This window comes from Sminthopsis crassicaudata, chromosome 6 (assembly GCF_048593235.1).
Source record: "Sminthopsis crassicaudata isolate SCR6 chromosome 6, ASM4859323v1, whole genome shotgun sequence".
NCBI lineage: Eukaryota > Metazoa > Chordata > Mammalia > Dasyuromorphia > Dasyuridae > Sminthopsis > Sminthopsis crassicaudata.
This window is the reverse complement of record NC_133622.1, coordinates 190,398,264-190,407,872: the sequence shown is the minus strand read 5'-3', so window position 1 is coordinate 190,407,872 and position 9,609 is coordinate 190,398,264.

Genomic DNA, 9,609 nt, shown 5'->3' with positions numbered 1-9,609 from the left:
ATTGTATCCTTAGCATTTAGCAAAGTTCTTGGCACAAAGTACCTTTAAAGTGCCTCATTCATTCATGCATTCATAGATAGGAAGGGCCATCTCATTTTATAAGTAATTAATGACAGAGCTAGAACAGAACCCAGGTGTCCTTGTTCCAAGATCAGGCCAGGCTGCCTCTCCTGAGTGTTTTATTAAGCCCTTCCCTGAGACCCATGGAAGGCTTTGGGAAGGCACATTTCAGTAGGTGGAGAACTCACCCCCAAACCACGGTGTGGGTTCTCTGCTGGACTCCACTGTCTTTGGGGGACTCTGCTCCCTGATCAGCTGCACCCCCACTTCTTGCTTCAGAGGCCCTGGCACCCCCAGGCTACACATGATTCTTCAAGGTGACCAGAAATGGGGGAGGGCAGAGCAGAGACGAAGAGCCATGATGGCTGGGAGGAACAGCAAGCGGCAGGAGATTCGGGGAGAGGCCTGGGGAGGCCGGAGACCAGGCAACCCCAAAGAAATCCTCTTTTGTTTGCTTGCTGTCCTGCTGTCGCTGCCCCTCCAGCTGCGGGGCCCGAGCTCAATGAATGAAGGAGCGAGTACCTCAGGAGCCCACTGAGTCTCCGGGGATGACAGGCGGCTGTCAGCCTTCCCACGAGCTGCCTGCCATTCCCAGAGGAATTTCAGGCATCAATCAAAGCCCTCTGCTTTCTGCCTCTTTACCATGACATTTAAGTCACAGAATACACATGCTCTGCTCTCCGAGCCTGTGTCTCTGTCTCTGTCTCTGTCTTTATCAGTCAATCAAAGGACTCAGAATAGCTCCAGTCCTGATGAACTTGGGATAAGAATAGAGAAGTTCTCACATTGTACATGTCTTCCCCCCACGCTGTGCATCTTCTTGTGAAAGCAGGGGTGCGGGGGGCAGAAAGGTGGAGCCTTTTGGAGTCTTCTCCAAGCTCAGGCTCTGAAAGGCCTCGCCACCCCCTGCAGACACTCTCACCATTTCTGGGGGGGCCCCCCGGGCCTCAGAAGCAAAAGGGGATGTTCACATCCCATGCTCCCCCTGCCTGCCCACTGCCTGCAGGGCCTGGCCCCCTCCTGTTCCTCCTGCTCCTCTTCATCCATCTCTCCCTGTCTGTCTATTTCTCTCTGCCTCTCTCTCTCTCCCTCTCTCCCTCTCTCTCTCTCTCTCTCTCTCTCTCTCTCTCTCTCTCTCTCTCTCTCTCTCTCTCTCTCTCTCTCTCTCTCTCTCTCTCTTTCTCTCTCTCTCTCTCTCTCTCTCTCTCTCTCTCTCTCTCTCTCTCTCTCTCTTTCTCTCTCTCTCTCTCTCTCTCTCTGTCTCTCTCTCTCTCTCTCTGTCTCTGTCTCTCTGTCTCTCTCTCTCTCTCTCTCTCTCTCTCTCTCTCTCTCTCTCTCTCTCTCTCTCTCTCATTCTGTGTGTGTGTATCTCTGTCTCCCTGTCTTTCTCTGTCTCATTTCTTTCTTCCTCCTCCCATGTTCTCTCTCCTCTTCTTTATCCTCTTTTCTTAACCTTATCACTCTTTCTTTTCTTTCCTCACTCTCCCATTTTTTCTTCTTCTTTCTCTCTTTTTTCCCTCTTTCTTTTACTTCTTATCTCTTCCTGCTTTTGTTTTTCCCTCTGCTTTTTTCTCTTTTCCTCCTGAATCTTTTTTTCTTTTTTTCTTCCTCCCTTTCTTTACTCCCTTCTTTCCTTCCTTTCTCCCTTCCTTTTTTCCTTCCTCCTTCCCTTCCTGCCTTTCTTCCTTCCTTCCTCCCTTTCTTCCTTCCTTCCTCCCTCCCTTTCTCATTTTTTTTCCTTTCTTCATTTCTCCTCTTGTTTTATCCCTTTTTATCTGCCTAGATTCACTCCTCTTATGCTGAGAGCTCTGGTTTGGCTCAGAGCCCCAATTCTGGGCCTTTGATCAAATCTACAGGCCAGACAGAATCTGGTATCCATCTCCCACCTGTTCCAAACCTATAGTTGATAAAACTCTCTCTATTGCATCCAGACTTTAACTTATTGTATCAGGAGCAAAGGTGAACTTCTGCCTGCTTAGAAAAGAAATAAATCTGGTCCCTTTCATCCCTTCCTGGAATAGGTCAGAGGAGGCTTGGAGGAATCCAGGGAATAGTGGGAGAGATTACTTAGGTCATCCCTTCAGAAGGGTTCCACAGAAGGAGGTTGACCCAAATTGTCTTCAAAAGCAAATAGAGAGGGGCTTGAAATGGGAATGCCTTTTCTCCCCTGCCCAAGCAGGGATTTCCCAGAGCAGTAGGAACAGGGGGAGCCAGGGACTAGGAATAATCCCATCAGCCTCTGGTAACAATAGCTCAAGTCTCTCATGCCAAAGGATCTTCTTGTCATAGTCTCCTGTATCTTGTGGTCAGGATGACCTCTGAGGGTCCCAGAAGAGGCTCTGGAACATATTTTTACATAATTTGCTATAGAATAATTTGAAGAACTAACTGGCAAAACTAACTAGCAAAGCCTCAGAGAGCATCCATTCCAGACTCTGCCTGATCATGGTCCTGGCCCTTCACAGGACCCGGGACAAAGTGGCAGCTGCTTGAAGATATTCCAGTAATGGGGAGCTCACTACCTCCTAGGAAGTCCATCTCACTTTGGGATAGTTCTCATAGTGAGCAAGTTATAACATGTGCAGGAGGGAAAAGGATGTCTCTGATCTATCTATAGCCTTGAGCAGCTCCAGGACCTGAGGAGCCAAAGACATCCCCACACTGGCCACCTCGAGGCTTCTGTTGCAGGGGCAGCTTTGATTGGGAAATGGTATCATCTCATTCAAGTCCAAACTCCTCAGATTGGCATTCAAGGCCATCCACATTCCAGGCTCCCAAGTTACCTTTTCTCCTTTTCTCCTTGTCTCCTGGTCCCCTCCAAATTGATAGTTACCTCCACTCTACATACCTCACATATTTCCCCCTCTCAACGCTTCCTCTCCCCAAATATTCTCTCCTCTTCCCTCTGCCTTTTCTTCAAAGCCCCTTTAAGGGAGGAAAAAAACCCTGTCCAGAACTTCCTGCTTCAATAAACTCCTACACCCCTTCTTAGGTCACACCTCCAACATCCAATTTACACTGTCACATGTTATTTAAACTAGTCTAGGCTCTTCAGCATCCCCAGCCAAGAACAGCCCTCTCTTTCTCTTTGCTTTCCCAAATGCTCCCCATTATGCTCAAAGCCCTTTTCCAGGAAGCCTGCCTTCCTCAAGCACTCAAGCTCACACTTTTTTTTTTTTTTTTTTTTTTGACAAGGCAAACAGAGCTAAGTGACAGATAGTAAGTGTCAACTATCTGAAGCCACATTTGAACTCACATCCTCCTCAGGGTTTTTGGTTGTTGTTGTTTTTTTTGTTTTGTTTTTTTTTTTGCACTTAATAGTATTTTTCCCAATTAATTTTAAAGATAATTTTCATCACTTTTATAAAATATTGAGTTTTAAATTTTCTTCCCACCCTTCCTTTCCTCCCTCCTCCCCAAGACAGCAAGCAATCTGATATAGGTTATACATGTACAATCATGTTAAACATATTTCCACATTAGTCATGCTGTGAAAGAAGATATAGAACAAAAGGAAAAAAAAAAAAAAACAAGAGAAAGAAAAAAAAAATTAAGTGGAAATAGTATGCTTCCATCTATATTTAGAGTCTATAGTTCTTTCCCAGGAGGTGCATGGTATTTTTTACCATGGGTCTTTTGGAACTGCCTCGGATCACTATATTGCTGAGAAGAGTCAAGTCTATCATAGTTGATCACCACACAATGTTGCTGTTACTGTGTACAATGATCTCCTGGTTCCCTCGGTCATCCTGACTCTAAGACCCACGCTCTACACACTACAGTATATAGCTGACAAGATCTATTCTTTTTAAAAATAAAATAGAATTTTTAATAACTTATGTCCCAGTCGATAATAACAATCATAATAATAATATATAATAATAACAATAATAATAACCCTTGTAACAAATATGCATAGTCAAGCAAAACAGATTCCTGCTTTGGTCATGCAAAAAAATATTTCTCCTTTGGTACCTGTTTTTCAGGCAATGAGAGGTCTCTCCTATTCTTGATCAATCCTATACTTGGCCAAGAACTGCAATTTTAATAATCATAATCTGTCCTTGATAATTCAACAATACTAATTTTTAAAACTACTACTATCTTTCAAAAGCTAAGAGATAACCAAAACCTATACAATAAATAATGATCTCAAATCATAATCTGGTATTTGATTCTATATTTGTTTAATTGTATTCTTTCTTCCTTGTATATGAATCTAGTCTTCTTGGCCAGACTGTGAGGTTCCAGAGTAAGACCCATGTCTATTCCTCCTCAAGGACCAGACCAGAATCACCCTGAGAGCAGCGTCAAGTTCTGTTCCTTTGGTCCCCACAATAATGACATAATTACTAAGCTTGCTCAGATAGAAGGAAATCATTCCTTTAGGCCCTTAAATCAGGAAATCTGTGTATTACTCTCATGAAAATTCCAATCAATAGGAAAGCAGACCTATTACCTGCGAAATCTTTTTCTCAAAATCTTAAATAATTCTCTAAAAGGATTACTCCCAGCTGGACTGAGCTTTGGAGGCTTCCAAATACCTTTCCCTTCCATGTCAAAGCCCCAGGATATAGCAAGATTTGCTTAATCTCTTCCGGTCTAGGTTGGTAGGTTTCTCAAGAGCAAATCCAAATCCAAGAACTCCCATGTGCCAAAGAAAAGTGATCTTTCTTCCTTGAAAAAAAAAATTAAATCTGTTACTTCCACTGCCCCCTCTAATTGAGCAACTAAAAAAATAAAATATGTATAGACCAACATTGGCCGGGTTCAAAAATAGATGTCTCTTCCTTCATTTTAAGTTTATCACCTCTCTGGTAGGAAGTAAGTGATATGTTTCAACTTTAGTCTTTTGGGATTTGTGGTTTACAATTTATTTGATCTGAGTTTGAATGTCTTTTAGGTTTGTGATTGTTGATGTTTTTTTATGTTTATGACCATTGTATATGGTCCCTGGCATAGTGGACATTCCGGTTTCAACTGAAACAGTTCATTCCGGCATTTCTTAAACTGCATTAATATCTAGAAGGGAAATCACTTTTGGGGACAGCAAAGTGGCGCAGTGAATAGAACAAGGGCCTTGGAGTAAGGGGTCAAATTTGACTTCAGAGATTTACTAGCTGTGTGACTCTGAGCAAGTCACTTAACCCCTTTTGCCTCAGTTGTTCATCTGTAAAATGAGCTGGAGAAGGAAATGGCAAAGCATTTGCCATTTGGGATCAAGAAGAGTCAGACATGACTGAACAACAATTAAAACTTCCAAATCAGGAATGTGCTTTGGACTCGTCTGTTTAAAAGCCATCAATAGCTTCTAAATAAAGGTTCAAACCTGAGAGTTAGTCTCAAATGAGATAATCATTACAAAGCACTTAGTACAGTGCCTGGTATATACTAAGTGATATATAAATGTTAGTTGTTAGTTATAATTAGTAGATTCAGGAACAACCACATTAGAGTTCTCCCTTTGACACATACTATCTCTCTGACTGACACAAAGCTGCTACTTGGAGAGGTTGAGGCTGGTGGATTGACTGAATAGGGGGTTCTGAGGGATAAAATCAAGCCAGGACCAATAGAGTGACCAGGGGCAGAGGGCCAACAGAAGGCCTAAATTGGGGCACATCAGCCTGGCTTGGAGAAATGATGAAGGTTAAAGCTTCATCCCAAACAGTGTTGAGATAAGCCTGGGAGAGTAGTTGATATACTTCCAGTCCCAATAACAGAGAGACTCAGTCTCAAAAGTTTTTTTTCATTTTCATCTCAGTACTTCCAAGAAATAACTACAGAAGTTCTTAACCTGGGGTCTAACAATGTTTTTCTTTTTTAAATATCTTTATTTTGATGATTCTACTTCAATATAATTTAGTTCCTTGAGAATCCCATGCATTTTAGTTTATGCATTTAAAAATATTCTAAGAAGGGAAAGGGAGACTCTAAAGGCTTACCTGATCAAAGAAATTCATGACATACCAAAAGAGTAAGAACTCCTGTCTATTTGCATTTAGGAGATGCCACTCAGCATCAGGGCAGGGAGTTTCCTGTACCAATGAAATCAAAGGTCTGGATTAAAAAATAAATGTAAAGCAACAGATGGAACCCGGTCCCTGCAGGCCACAGATTGACTTAGAAAACCACAAACTGACCTTATCTATGTTGAATTGTATTTTTATTTATCTTGCACCATCTTGAATCTGGTTAGGGTGCAGTGGGGAGTTATTTTGCAAGCTTCAGCTTGTGGTATGTAGGCTGGGTGTTTGACACCTCTGATGTAAAGCAGAAAATGGCACAGTCTCAGCCCTCCCAGCTTCTAAGGGAGCAAAGACAAGATGTACTGTACACCAATGTGTATGTACAAGAGCAAAGGAGAGCTCCCGGCAAGGTGCTCTAGAAAATTTGAGAAGGGAAAGAGAGAGGTCCTGGCCAGTGGGAGCCTGTGGAGGCAGGTAACTCCTATGAAAGAGCCTGAGTTGAACCTTAACAGAAAATAAATTTGAAGAGAGGAGGAAGAGGTGCATTGAAGGACATCAGGGAACATGGGTCAAGTTCGGGCAGTTCAGGTTTAGTTGGTCTGAAACCCAGAATACTGCCTGAAAGAAATATAGGTCGGAGGGTTAGAACTTGGATCTATGTTGTAGTGAAGCCTTCAGTGCCAGGGGAGGTTATTATTACAGGCTTCAGGCAATAGAGAACCAAGGATCATTCTTGCCAGTAGAGTGAGAGGGCCAAATATCGGTGCCTGAGGAAGGTTACCTTGACAATTGTGTGAAATATGGATAAAAGAGGGTAAGGATGGGAGGAGGTAGGGCAACTTATGTTGGGTGACAGCAATAACGGAAAAAAGGGAATGGATGCAAGAGATATTACCAATGAAGAATTACAGAATTGGCAGCTGTTTGGGGGCAAGGAAAGGGAAGAAATTCAAAAACCATTTCGAGAATCTTCAAATTGACAATGACAACTGGCATCAGTAATCAATGTTGTAGGGATTGTGGAAAATGAGATGCACTAAGATTGACACAAATCATCCTGAAAACCAGTTTGGGATTATGCTAAGAAAGTGACTAAAATAAGTCTATATATTCTTTGAGAGTTCAGCGCTAGATATGTACTCTCAACTGAGTTGAAGGTAAAAGAAATGGTTCCCTACACATAAAATTTCCAGAACAGCACTTTTTTTGTAGTTGAAAAATAGATGTTCATTGATTAGGGAATGACCAGACAAATTGTAGCATATGGATGTCATAGATTATTACTGAATCTTGAAAAACAATAAACATTTGAAGAATTCCAAAAAAGCATGAAAAATTTAAATGAACTGATAAAATAAAGTAAAATAAGCCAAGTCAAAATGATGTACATAAAAAGAGCAACAACAAGGACCAGGCTTGGCCCAGAAGAGATAAGCAGCTCTTCCTCATCCACCACCCTCTTTTCTTTGCAGAGGTTAGGGTCACTGGAAGTGGAACACAACACTGACTGTCAGACTAGGTGAAGCTATTAGCTAGAGTTACTGAATTGCTTTTTTCATTCTTTTTTTTTTTTTTTTTTTTTAATTGGGAAGGAAAGAGATTTGAAAATGAGTATGTAAACAAAATTAAAATTAGAAACAAAAATATCAATTAAAAGTTTTATTTATTATTATTTATTTGTTTGTTTTTGCTGAGGCGATTGGGATTAAATGACTTATTCAGGGTCACAGAGGTAGGAAGTGTTAAGTGTCTGAGGCCAGATTTGAACTTAGGGCTGGTGCTCTACCTAGATGCCCTCAATTAAAAGTTTTAAAAGAAAAGAAAAAGATGACTATGGGATTGATGAGGAAGATGATGGTACTGAACAACAGAATGGGAGGTATTAGGAGGAGGGGAAATAACACCCTCAGTTTTGTGTATTTGGGTTAGAGATGCTAACCTGACACCCAAGCAGAGATGCCTAGAAGAAGCTGATGATACAGGACTGAAAAGGCAGAGAAATAACTGCAGCAAGGCTAAAGACTTAAGGACCGTTTCCATAAAGATAATTTGTCCCAGGGAAGTAGATGAGATCACCAAGCAAGAGAATGTAAGTCATACTGTTCTGTATGAGCCCTACGAGGGAGACAAGGCAGACATGATTATCTGTATTTGTCAGATGGATGCTGAAACTTGCACAGGATCACACAACTTGGGAAAGGCTAACTACAAGCTCAAAGCTTTTTCTATCCCACCAGACAGTAACCTTTAGCTGCAGCTCAGGGAGGAACAATAGGTTGTCCAAGGTCACACAGTGAATCAATAGACAGCCAGGATGCTCCACGGGGGTCCTATGAGTCTTAACCAGGGAACTCTTGACATTGGCCAAGGTCAAGGAGCAGCAATCTCAGGGAATGCTGGGACTCGCTCCCGTCAAGGCCTTCTGTCATAAGACATGGAGCCCAGGGGTTCAGGACCTGGTAGAGGTCAAGGGCCAAACAGACCCACTGTGTCTTTATTCTTCAGAGCCTGTCAGTCACCCTCAAGACCACAGCTGGCATGCTGAGCCAGCGTGAGAAATCGCAGTATCCTAGAGGTCGAGGCGATCTCGAAACCACACGCCCAGAAACTGAGACGAGCATGTCAGCATCCCGTGGAAGGGGGGTGTGCCTCAGTGCTGCAGCAGGGGGGGCAGGGGCGGAAGGCAGGATTGCTCAAGATGAAAACCCCAAACCTCGTTTGATGAAACTGAGAACAGCTCTGTCAGAAGGAGGGTTTCCCACCAGGTGACAAGTAACTGAAAAGCTGGGGCCCCAGGACCCCAAGGACAAGGGCAACAGCAGTAGTAAAAGAAGACAACAGTTTGTGAAGGTTCAAACCAGGATTCAGACCCTAGGAGGCCCTCGATGAATTAATCCACTACAATTTTCACTCCTCAGAATTCCCATTGCATTTTGCAGAATTCTCATAGTCTCTATCACATCCCACCTTGTATTTTAGCAATCTATGGCCATTCCCATTCCCTGCCTCATATAAGAAAATCTAGCTTTCTTTATTAAACTCTCCTGTGGGGTGGAGATGGAGAGAAGGGAATACGATTTCCAAAGCTCCTAATATGCGCCAAATGCTTTACAGATATGTCATATGATCCTCACCACAACCTTGGGAGGTAGGTGCTGTTACAATCTCCACTTTACAGTTGAGAAAACTGAGACAAACTGAGCTTAAGGGAGTTGCCCAGAATCAAGTGTCTCAGACTGGATTTGAACAAACATATTCCTGACTCCAGACTCAGCACTTTATCTACTACTATTTATACGTATGCTTGAGTGTTCTGCACTTAAAAACCACCCAAACACACAAAACCACCCTCATACAATTGTCTCAAACTCCTTTCCTTAACCTATCAACTCCTACAAAAAGTTGTCTACACTTCTTCCCCTTCCTGGACTTTCCATCACTTTTCAGCCCTTGGCTCCATGGATTCCCATCTTACCACCAGAAGGAAACTCTTTTCTCAAAGTCTGCCATTTTTCTCTGAGCTTCTAAATTCTAAGGTCCTATTTCTCTTTGGATTCTCAGATACTTTGGGGGCATTTGT